The sequence below is a fragment of the Pongo abelii genome, chromosome 18 (assembly GCF_028885655.2).
Source record: "Pongo abelii isolate AG06213 chromosome 18, NHGRI_mPonAbe1-v2.0_pri, whole genome shotgun sequence".
Lineage (NCBI taxonomy): Eukaryota > Metazoa > Chordata > Mammalia > Primates > Hominidae > Pongo > Pongo abelii.
In genome coordinates this window covers 61,773,527-61,786,246 of record NC_072003.2, presented here as the reverse complement: position 1 = coordinate 61,786,246, position 12,720 = coordinate 61,773,527, and the positions used below count along the sequence as shown (strand labels likewise).

The window sequence follows — 12,720 nt, the reverse complement described above, 5'->3', positions numbered from 1 at the left end:
TTTGTTTATCTGTAAGTAAGTAGCAGTATTGGTAAGAATAGTTATGCAAAATCAGATAAGTTTTCCTGACGTGTAATCTTGGCAGACACTGGAGATACATGCAGAACCCAGTAAACTGAATTCAGTGAGAAATCCTGCCACTTCCATCACTGGAGAAACGTCTATTTTGCCTAATCAAATTAGTCCCTGATGAAATGTTTGAAGACTTTTACTTATATAATATTTTAACAAGTGGTATTTACAAAACCTCTAATAAAACAGTGACATAATCATATAAAAGTGGTAAGATGTGAAATGTAAAAAGGCCATAACTTATGAGGCTTTGCCAGTGAGACACAGTAGATGAATATCTAAGATTTACAGAACCCTTAGAGATACTATACATGGAAATATCTACAGACTTTAACAACCAAAAACAACAGCAACAAAAACTGGTTGGTGCAAAATTTTTACCTGTGGTATCCAGTAACCCAGGTGATATAAACTTAACAACAATGAAACTGTTTCACAAAACATACCATTCTTATATAGATGTGTTTTTCTATCCTACTTTCTTCATTTTTTTCTGTCCTAAAAGCAGATACTAAAGTGGAACTGGCGCTCTGATGCATAATGCAAAAATAATTAACACATTTAAATGGCAAAATTACTGACCTGAAGGACATGGGACCCACACTATGATTTCTGTAACACTTCAGATATTGATATATGTCCATTAAAAGCATCTAACATGAGATAGATTCCATGAAGTTCTACTGCACTTTGTCTGTGTTCTTGGCTAGGACTGGCTTAAATCAGAGAAAAAGGGAAGAAAAAGAAAAGGGACAAAAAATATTGTTATGAGGAAAGGGCTAAGAATATAGGAAGAATTGGAAGGAAGCAAAGTAAATAAATGTAATGCTTTACTCATCAAAATGTGCCTCAAGGAATTACTGTTCACCAAACCCTCTCAACAGCAATATGATATAGCTCCTGACAGGTGGCATTGTTTGTATAGCATTCTTAAAGCTATTGATGTTCATATCAAGAGTAACAGAGTTCAAGCCACATAGTAAGTTGTAATGCAACATTGAGAAACCAGAACCTCGGAATCCTAGTCCAAGAATAGCCATAGGATGCTTCATGAAGCACTTAGTGTAACTGCCCAATGTGTTTATTTTGCCTGCTGCCCTGGCAGAGCCCATTTATCAAGACAGGGGAATCGCAATACAGAACTTAATTCATGCAAAGCTGGATGAACAGGAGACTGGAGATTTATCATTACTCAAATCAGTCTCCCTGAACATTTGGAGGTTTGGGTTTTTCAAGGACAGTTTAAGGAAAGAGAAGGGGGCTGGAGAGGCTGCTGATTCGTTGGGGTACAATCACAGAAGTGTGGGAAATGGTCCTTATGCAGGCTAGGTTGCTTCTGGTGGGGGGGCACAGGAGCGGTTGGTGGGTCCAGGTGGAGCCATCAGTGTGCAAGTTCAGGTGGAGCTACTGGTCATCAGACATGAAAAAACCAAGCCAAACAAAAGAAAAACCCTGAAAAGACATCTCGAAAGGCCAGTCTTAGGTTCTACAATAGTGATGTTATCTGCAGGAATAACTGGGGAAGTTGCACAGCTCGTGACCTCTGAAATAATGGTGGGTAATTGTTTATGTCTACAGCTTAGCAGAATTCAGGCTCCCCTCATCCTCCTAGCCTGATGGTCTCTCATTAGCTTTACAAAGGTGGTTGATTTTTGGGAAAAGCTATTATTTAAACTATAAACTAAATATCTCCCCAAATTAGCTCAGCCCAAGCTGAGGAATAATTAAGGGCCGTTTGAATACTAATGGCAAGATGGGAGTTGATTAGATCATTTATCTTTCACTGACATAATTTCTCATTGTTATAATTTTTGGATAGGCAGTTTTATTAGTATGTGAGGATCAAATTTACTTAATAATTTTAGGAAACAAATCCAACAATTTTAGGTTACTGGAGGAGTTCATTAATGTCATTTTGTCTTTTAAAATTAGAATGTATATTCCAAAAAGGGAGGGAGCTTTGTCTACTTTGCTTAGTATAGGTGATGACTAGCATTGATAAGTCACGTGGTAAATATTTCTTGAATGAACAATTGAATGAAAAATGCAAATACTTTCTCTTCAACAAACATGTTGAAACACTGAGGAGCACTTGGTACACAGCAGCGCATAATGTTAAGACTTTAGAACAAGGAATAGACGGTTTGATAACAGATGGTGCTTCTAATTCACTTTGACCTTGGACAAATATCACTTACAATTTCTGCTATGCAAAAAATGGCAACAACAATGAAATGCTTAGGCTGATTTTTAAACTGTTTTCAAGATCAGATAAAATTTTATTTGTAAAATTATTTTATTTTATTTTTTTCTATTTTAAAGTCCTTTAACCAAGGACACCACATTTCATTAGTATAAAGAATTATTGTCGGCCGGGCACGGTGGCTCACGCCTGTAATTCCAGCACTTTGGGAGGCCGAGGCGGGCGGATCACGAGGTCAGGAGATAGAGACCACCCTGGCTAACACAGTGAAACCCTGTCTCTACTGAAAATCCAAAAAATTAGCCGGGCGTGGTGGCAGGCACCTGTATTCCCAGCTACTCGGGAGGCTGAGGCAGGAGAATGACGTGAACCCGGGAGGCGGAGCTTGCAGTGAGCCGAGATTGCGTCACTGCACTCCAGCATGGGAGACAGAGCGAGACTCCCGTCTCAAAACAACAACAACAACGAAGTTTCGTCATTACCTATTTCAGTCTAGAGTGATGATGTGTTCTGATATTTGCTCTAAACCAAACCTCAACCTCTGCATTATATTCTAGCATCTGCCCTCAAAAGTAGTGCAAAACTGAAAAAGTATTCCCAAATAGATCAGACAGTGAGTCCTTTAGAGTTATGCACTGTGCCTCATTCATTCATTTTTTTTTTTTTTTTTTTTTGAGACAGAGTCTTGCTCTGTCGTCAGGCTGGAGTGCAGTGGAGCGATGTGGGCTCACTGCAACCTCTGACTCCCTGGTTCAAGTGATTCTCCTGCCTCAGCCTCAGGAGTAACTGGGATTACAGGCACGTAATCCCACCACGCCCACCTAATTTTGTATTTTTAGTAGTGATGGGGCTTCACCATGTTGGCCAAGATGGTCTCTATCTCCTGACCTCATGATCCGCCCGCCTCACCCTCCCAAAGTGCTGGGATTACAGGTGTAAGCCACGGCACCCAGCCCCATTCATTCTTATAAACTATAGAGATACTTTCAGTAGTGATGATACATTACCATATATATGTACACACATGCACACACACAATCTCACATTTTTAGAAAAGTTACTGCTATATTTTGTTTGATATTGGCTGATTCCGATTCTATTAATGTGACAGCATCAAAACATTAACATGGAGTTTTCTGAAGATGAAATACATATAAATTTATCTAAATTTAGATGTAGTCTAAATTTCAATTATTCGTAACCTGATGCAAATTCAAATATTTGATAACATCTGTTTTATTTTATTTTATAAAGCTTCCTCTATTTTGCATGAAGCTAAGAACTAGTTTTAAGAACAAGTTATTTTAAAGCTTTTTATTTTACCATTTGAAAGTAGTATTTTATTTTCCTTTTATTTGGGAGAAAAATGTACATTTTCATGATGAGTAAAATGTGTCGGACACTTCTCAAATAATTTACTCATGGTTGAGAATAAGTAGGAGTGATTAGAGCTTCAAATCAGAAAACTTCAGAGAGCCAGAAGCTATCAAAATGTGCAGCTTTTATGAACGATTTCTCACTCATTGCTGTATAGCAGTCACCACTGATACACTCTGGTTTTTTCCAAAGCATGTATAATTGGGCAAATCATCTAAACCCCCACAAGCAGGCAATTATTCAACTGCACTGACGCAGAATCACTGGGTCCAGTACTTCATTAGAATATACCATAATCCCTTGTTCTTGTCTTAACCTTCACTGTGAAAAATCTAATTCATCCAAAACTGACACAGTGTCCTGTTGGTTATGCAAATAGTGGCAATGCAGGAGACGGAGTTTCAAGCCACTCTTCTATCTCCAGTCCCATGTGCAGGGCTCTTATCCAAATCTTTAAATAGAGCCTGTGAGTTCTAATAATTATTCAACTAACACATATAAGCTCCCTTTGTGCTCCTTTTTGAAAATATGCTTATCTTTTTCTCTTACAGAAAAGCGAAGGAGACACTGACAGAGAGATTGAATAGCACTGCCACCACCAGAGGAATAACTGGAAAAGGAAGCAGGAGGGCACTTGGGTACAAGGGAAATGATAAGAAAAGTATAAAGCCACAGGAGCAGAATGTTACCTCCTTTCTGTCCTCCTCTTTGTTCTTATAGCCCAGTTGTCTTCCTCTTGACCCTGTCTTTGCATTGCATGGGAAATAGTACAACTTTGAGTCATCCCCACCTGGGCTAAGATGCAATAGCTGACATTGACTAGAAGTACAAACTTGACTATGTTATGTAATATCTCTGAGCCCATGAATAACGGGTATGGTTGTCCCTGGAGTCTGGGATAACTAGGACAATGCCAGGCATGTAGGTTCCAGCCATATAGACCATTGAATCTGATGAAAGATATACCCCTACTGAAATGCACTGAATATTTTTGAACACCCACCATTTCTAAGAGGATATGATTTGAAAGCCAGAATAGGAAGATCTGATGCAAATTTGATTGTTGCATGGGGCCTTGGATAATATCCTGGAAAAGCATATACCTTTGATCCTGGGTTATGATTTCAATTAGATTTTTCCTACTATGTCAAATGGTGATATAAAGTCAAATAAAACTTTATAACATGAATTAAAAGTTGCTACTTTCTACCTTTACTCATTTTTCATGTGACTTCAGAGGAACTGTCAGAAGACCATGTGACAAACTGATCCTCCACTTCCTTAATAATAATAATAAGATGAATGGTTGTATACTCTAAAGAGTGCATGCTACATGACCTAAGTTAACTGATATATGTTAAGTATTTCATTTAGTCCTTACTACACATCTGTGACCTCATTGTTATTTTTAGCCTCACTTTACAAAAAAGGGTCTTGAATCTTATAGACACTGGATAACTTGATGAAGTCTACACAGTTATCAAATGGCTGAGTGGGGAGTCAAACTCAGGCACACGAAATCTGTCTTAACCAATCTTCAAGCCCAGGTGCTCTACCTGCTGCTTTCCACTCCTAGATGGTCCAGTCTCTCTCTGATTTTGCTGTTTATTTCACTGGGAAAACCTTTTGCCATGAAGCAAATCACTGTCTTTCAGAGGGCAGAAAGGAGCTCTTAAATTGCTTCTAGTAGACTTAACAGAAACACGGGCTGTTTGTGTAACAGTGATTCTCAACCTTGGCTGCAGAGTAGAAGTACCTAGGGATCTTTAATACTGGTTTCAAAGTTTCACGCCAGGGTCCTGATTCAGTTGGCCCCTCCGAGGTATGAGAAGTGTCAAGTTCCTTCCAGTGATTCTATCTGAAAAGTACTGCTCTACAGCTTTAGGCCTCACTCACTCTCCTTTCTGACTGCACAGCCAAGTGGATTCCTGTGGTCCTGGTCCCAAACTGGAGATACATGGCATTTGAGTAGTCTAAAAATTCTAGGTTTGGAAAGGATGAGAAAATGATGGTGATGATGATGATGTAACACTTAATGAAAGTTGCTCAATGCTTGTCATTTACATATACTTGAACATATTAATTAAGTCTTATTACCTTTTATATTTATTCAAAATGAAGGGGGTAGAAAATTGAAATTATTTGACCCAAATCCAAGCCAGGTATGCCACACATTGTGGGTGACTTTAAAAATGTGCTTTTAATTGCAAGAGTAAGGTCATGAGGTATGAAAGGATGGTTAGGTTTGAGGCTAGTGATGATTGTTGCATGACTGAGGTACAATTTTATGCAAGAGGTTACTATATTATAATGATCAGTTAGTGGGTGACAGAGTGAAGTGGCACGAAGGAGTGGGTTTTAGTTTCAGTCAACTCTCTTTGGAGGAATGTCAGTTACCAAAAAAGAAATCTGCTCTTAGGTGCTACAAGCCAAATATGTTAGAGCTTGCAGGAGAATTATTCCAAGGAGAAGAACCAAGATCTCAGCCACAGGACAGAGATCAGAGTTCAGGAAGGAGGGCTTAAGGGGGAGTGCCAGACAGGCTAGAGGGTCAACTTTGACAAAAGAGACCCCATAGGTATCTGAAGGCCAAGGAGAATAATTTGTTTTTAAAATAAAAGAGTGGCAAGGAAATCAAAGAGCTCTCAAGGATCTCTGGCTGTTTATGCACTTCCTCTGAATATCATCTCTGTACTTGGGTTGGCTGCTGTGTTAAACTCAAACAACAAAACACTAAGAGATAAGATGAGATAGAAAGTAGAACCATTGAAATGTAAGGGAATGAAGAAGTTTATTCATGGATTCCAAGAAATAACAATGATATCTGAGGGAAAACACAAATCTAGAGCCAAGGCTTTGTTCTCCAGAATGTTAAGAGCAGGAATTCATTTCTGGAAGGGTAACAGTGGAATTCCAGCTACAAAATAGCACATTAGTGTGGGCTTCCAGAGACACTTATTTTACCATAGGGTCCCAAATGATCATCTCTTAATGATTTTTTTCTAAACACACGTAGGAAAATTGAAAAATAATAGTTGTTTTAGCTATTTTTTAAAAGATATTCTGCAAATCCACATATCGACTTTTTCCCAGTACTTTCATTTGTACTATTTTACTATAAGCTTTCAAAATATTCTGAGGCAGATTGAATAGATGCCTATTCTATAGATTTTTAAAAAGCAAGTCAAATAATGAAGACAAGTGGCACATACACTGGTGATTGAAATTAGTATTGCTGGCCATTTTAAAGAATAGTCTTTGGCAGCGTTTCACTTTCCAGCATGGACTTGACTTTCATGATTCTAAGGAATGTGTGTTGGCAATCTCAGTAGGTGAATCTATTGTGGACTTGCTACTACTGATATTTATTCAAAGGATGCTTTCAAGTCTTTGCACCTTTCTCAGTGTCCAAAATTCTTTTAGTATGAAGCCTCTTAGGGTCAGAATGTAAGAAATAAAGCAACAACTTAAATGCTGGGCTTTGGGGATAGATATGAGTCAGTATATTATGTTCACATTTAGGATTTTTTTTAAGCTTCATATAAGCAAATCTTGCAGAAAAAAAAAATCACAGTAAAGAAGAGGACAAGGTAACAAATCCATGATCCGACCATAGTGCAAGTACAATATTGGTATCAATAGGTTGACCTTAATCCACTCTCCAGTACTTCTATTATCCCTTCATGATTTTGTTTCTAGTATGGCACCTTTTTGGCTTCCACTTGCAGTGCTATGCCCTGTATGTTGGCAGAGTGCCAATTATGCATCCGCAAATACTGTTGCTATAAATGAAGAAGAATCTGACAATAAGACTGGTGTGATCAATGGCAAAGCTTAACTATGTCATCTCCACTTCTCTTTTTCTCCACTCCCTTCACCAAGCTCAGCAGAAGTCACCATCCTCTGAATGAGCTCAGTCCAAATGGACTAGCATTTTGTTCAGATTTTGCCTGTGATCTTTATTAAATTCTTGACCTTGACATCAAGAATTGGGGCTACAAAATGTCAGTAAAGGTATCTTTCTGATTCTACTATATATGTGTGTGTGTGTGTATATATATATATATACACACACACACACATATATATATATCTTTATAAATACAGAATTGACTACCAAATGTATCTATATGCTAAATTGTGAAAATACAGATGTAGAATTAACAGATATGAAATGTGCACTAATCAGGTATTAAAATTTTATGAGTTAAAAAAAGAGTTTCTTTTTTTGAATATGCAATGAATTATGAAAAGGTTTTAATAATCAAAACAAGACTTTCCATTGAAGTACCTGACCAAAGGACACTTTAAAAGTAAAATGAATGCTACTTCTTACCTGGTATGAAGTCATAAAAATTCATAGAATTGTGTGTGCTCACAGCGACCCTGGAGGAAAAAGTGACACAGAACTTTTTCTGGGTTTATAAACTAGGAACTAGAGAGATTTAGTAATTTTTCCCAAGGTAACATAGCTGGTTAGTGGCAAATATATACCTATAACTCATGTCTTCTGATACATAGTCCAGTGTATGGTCCAAATAGAAAACCATTATCTTCAGGAAAATAGCATTTATTATGAAACACCTTCTATATTTTAGGCTTTATGCTAGAAACTCTCCATATGTTATACTACCAGATAATTACTGTAACCTAAGGAGACAAATATTATTATTATCTCTACTTTACAGATAGAAATCTAAGGATCATTGTTCCCATGCATACCACTGGAGGGCCCGAGGACAGGCCCACCACCTGCAACACTTCTCCTGCCAGTGCCAGAGTGTGTCATAAAAGGGCTTGAGGACTGCTCTGCCCTGCCTACTGCCATTCACACCTGCACTTATCTTCTGGGGGCCTAGGCATTGATCAGCTCCACTAGCCACTGCCTGCACCTGTGGATACCATGGGGGCCTGAGGACTGGTCTACTCCACCTATTGCTGCTACCTGCCAGTACCCATGCATGTGTTCTAGGGTCCTGGGGATGGACCCACCCTGCCTGCCACCACTGGCTCCTATGCATGCCTTCCAGGGGCGTAAGCATGGGGCCACCCAGCATGCCAGTGCCCACACACATTTTTCAGGGACCTGAGGATTGACCCACCCTATCCACCACTACTGGCATCTGCAAAGATTTCTCCTGGAAGCCTAAGAAAGGGACCACCCACCCTTTACAACCACTGCCACTGGCATCCACTCATACATACCATGTGGGGATCTGGGGACTGTCTGTCCTACCATGTTGCTACCACCACTGCTTTCCACTCATGCTGCCTGGGGATCCAAGGGTTTGTCTGCTGCCACTACAGCCAGTACTGACACCATGAATGCTTTTCAGGGGCCTGATGGCCTGCCTGCTTCCCAGCTAACTGCTGCCACTGTCATCTCCTGGGAAAGCCACTGGAGGCCCAAGTATTGGCCTCCCTGGACCTGCTACCTCTGGTGCCCATGTATACCACCTGGGGACCCAAGGATTAGCATACTTAACCCCCCACTGTCACCACTAAGGACCAGCCTGCCTGTGTCCCTGACCCCAGCAAAGTCTCAGCATAGCCTCCACTAATAACCACAGCGAACCCACTGAGGAAATCGCAAATATGATTAAAGCTAGTTACAGCTGTATAAATAATATAGACTACAAGACTACAAGGCTCTGCACATAGAATCAGAGCTAAAGCACACTGCCCAACCAATACTAGAAACACATACATACAAAAATGTATTTTCCTACAAAATTCAAGTTATAAAATTGGAAGAAAGGACTATTATACTGTATATCCAGATATGAACATAATGATACACACACACACACACAAACAAAATTAAAAAGCAAGGAAACATGACACCTCCAAAGGAATGTAATATTTCTCTAGCAACAGATTCAGTGAAAATAAAATATATAAAATTCCTGAAAAATAATTCAAAATAATGGTATAAAATGAGCTCAGTGAGACACAAGAGAACACAGATAAATAATACAAAAAATTAGAAAAATAATTTACGAACTTAGTGAAAAATCCACCAAAGAGTTAGATCATAAAAAAGAGCAAAACATAAACCCTGGAACTGAAGAATTTAATGAAAGAAAAATACAATCAACAACTTCAACAATAGACTAGATGAATGAAGCAAAAGAGAGAATTTCTGAACTTGAAGACAGGTCTTTTAAAATAATCTCAGTCAGACGAAAATAACAAGAAAAAAGAAAACAGAAAACTTGTGTAACATATTTGACAACATAAAGTAACCAAATATTCATATTTTGGGTTTTCCAGAAAAAGAGGTGGGCTAAGGCCTAGAAAACCTATTGAACAAAATAATAGCTAAAAACTTCCCAAATCAAGGAAGATATATAGACATCCAGGTATGAGATACTCAAAGGTCCTTAAATAAATTTAACCCAAAATGGACTTTTCCAAGGAACTATACTCAAACTACCAAAATCAAAGGAAAAATTCTAAAAACAGCAAGAGAAAAGCACCAAGTCATATATTAGGAAAACCTCATTAGAATAATATACAATTTCCCAGCAGAAACCTTACAGAACAAGAGAGAAGGGAATTGTATTTTCAAAGTACTGAAATTAAAAAAAATTGCCGGTCAAAAATACTATATTTGGCATATCTGTTCTTTAAAAATGAAGCAAAAATATAGTCTGCTTATTCCATACAAGCAAAAATTGAGGGAATTCACCACTACTAGATTGACCCTATAAGAAATGCTTAAAAATTTCCTACATTTGGAAGCAAAAGAACAATGTCTATCATCATGAAAACACATGAAAGTATAAAACTCACTGGTAGAGCAGACATACAAATGAGAAAGAGAAAGGATTCAAAAGTTATGACTTAAAAAAGTCACCAAATTGCAATGGTGAACAATGAGAGATGAAGACAGGAACAACGCATGTACAAAACAACCAGAAAACAATTGACAAAATGACAAGAGTCCTCACCTATTAATCATAATCTTAAATGTAAACAGATTAAATTTCTCATTTAAAAGATATACACTGGATGCATGAATTAAAAAATAATACCCCACTATATGCAGCCTATAGGAAGCTTACCTCACCTATAATGACACAAAGACAGGAAGTGAAGCATGGAAAAGATATTCCATGTAAACAGACACCAAAAGCAAGCAGGAGTAGCTATATTTATATAAGATAAAACAGATTTTAAGTCAAAAACTGTAAAATGAATCAAATGTCTCTTTATAATGATGTATAAAGATATCTATATAATGATAAATAAAGCAGCAAGAGGATATAACAATTTTAAACATATATATGGACTCAACACCAAAGCACCCAAATAAACAAAACAAATATTATCAGATGTAAAAAGAGAGATAGACTCCAATATAATAATTGTTTCAACACCTCACTCTCAGCATTGAACAGATTATCAAAACAGAAAATCAACAAATAAATATTGGATTTAAAGTGCACTTTAGACCAATCGAACTCCACAGACATTTACAGAACATTTTATTCAGCAGCTTTGGAATACACATTCCTCTCATCAGTACATGAAACATTCTCCAGGATACACCAAATATTAGGCCACAAAACAATTCTCAACAATTTTTTAAAAATCAGAAGTATATCAAGTATCTTCTCACACCATATGGAATAAAAGTAGAAATCAATAACGAGGAATTTTCAAAACTGTACAATATATGGAAATTAAACAACATGCTTCAGAATGACCATTGAGTCAATGAAAAATTAGGAAGAAAATAAAAAGAATCTTGAGACAAATGAAAATATTAACACATCACCAAAACCTATGGGATGCAGCAAAAATAGTGCTAAGAGGGAAGTTTAGAGTAATAAACATTTACATCAGAAAAGTAGAAATATTTCAAGTAAAGAGCCTAATCATGCACTTTGAGGAGCTAGAAAAGCAACAACAACAAGAAACCTTAAAATTAGTAGAATGAAAGAAATAAAGATCAGAATAGAACTAAATTAAATAGAGACTAAAATAATATAGAATAAAATAGTGACTAAATATGAAAAATGAAATAGAGATGAACATTATATAATATACAAAATCAACAAATGAAATTTGAAGATAAATAAAATAAGATAAATAATAAGATAAATAAAATCAATAAGCTTATAGCTAGACTAACTATGAACAGAAGAGAGACGACTCAAATAAATAAAGCTAGAAAAAAAAAAAATGGAGACATTGGCCCAGTGTGGTGGCTCACACCTCTAGTCCTAACACTTTGGGAGGCCGAGGTGGGTGGATTGCCAGAGTTCAGGAGTTCGAGGCCAGCCTGGGCAGCACAGTGAAAGCCCGTCTCTACTAAAATACAAAATATTAGCAAGGTGTGGCAGTGTGCGCCTGTAATTCCAGCTACTCAGGAGGCTGAGGCAGGAGAATTGCTAGAACCTGGGAGGCGAAGGTTGCAGTAAGCTGAGATTGCACCACTGCATTCCATCCTGGGCAACAGAGCAAGATTCCATCTCAAAAAAAAAAAAAAAAAGAAAACAAAACAAAACAAAAATAGAGGCATTCCAATTTATCCTACAGAAATATAAAAGATCTTCACAGACTACTATGAACAGCTACATGCTAACACATTGTAAAACCTAGAGGAAGTGGGTAAATTCCTGGACATATAACCTATCAAAACTGATCCAGGAAAAGAGAGACTGTGATCAGATCAATAATAAGAAGATTGACTTACAAATAAAATGTCTCCTAACAAATAAAAGCCCAGAACCAGATGAGTTTGTGACTGAATTATATCAAAATGATAAAGAAGAAATAATACCATTTCCCAAACTATTCCAAAAAATTGAAGAAGAGAGAGTCCTTCTTAACACATTCTATGAGGTCAGCATTACCTTGGTAACAAAACCAGGTTTACCTTGATAACAAAACCAGATAAAAACAAAGAAGAAAACTACAGGCCAATATTCCTGGTTAACATAGATGCAGAAATCCCCAACAAAATACTAACAAACTGAATCAAACAATGCAATGAAAAGATAATACATAGATCATGTGGGATTTATCTCAGGGATGCAAGAATAGCTCAGCATAAGCAA

General features: G+C 37.4%; 1 long non-coding RNA gene across 1 annotated transcript; it reads right to left on the bottom strand.

The window, feature by feature from the left end:
• Window positions 1-669: 669 nt before the first annotated feature.
• Window positions 670-12,494, bottom strand: LOC129050963 (uncharacterized). Its single transcript, XR_008514903.1, has 3 exons — window positions 12,357-12,494; window positions 7,989-8,038; window positions 670-788 (listed from the first exon to the last, which is right to left on the bottom strand). It is a non-coding gene; the product is annotated as an uncharacterized LOC129050963 (long non-coding RNA).
• Window positions 12,495-12,720: the final 226 nt, after the last annotated feature.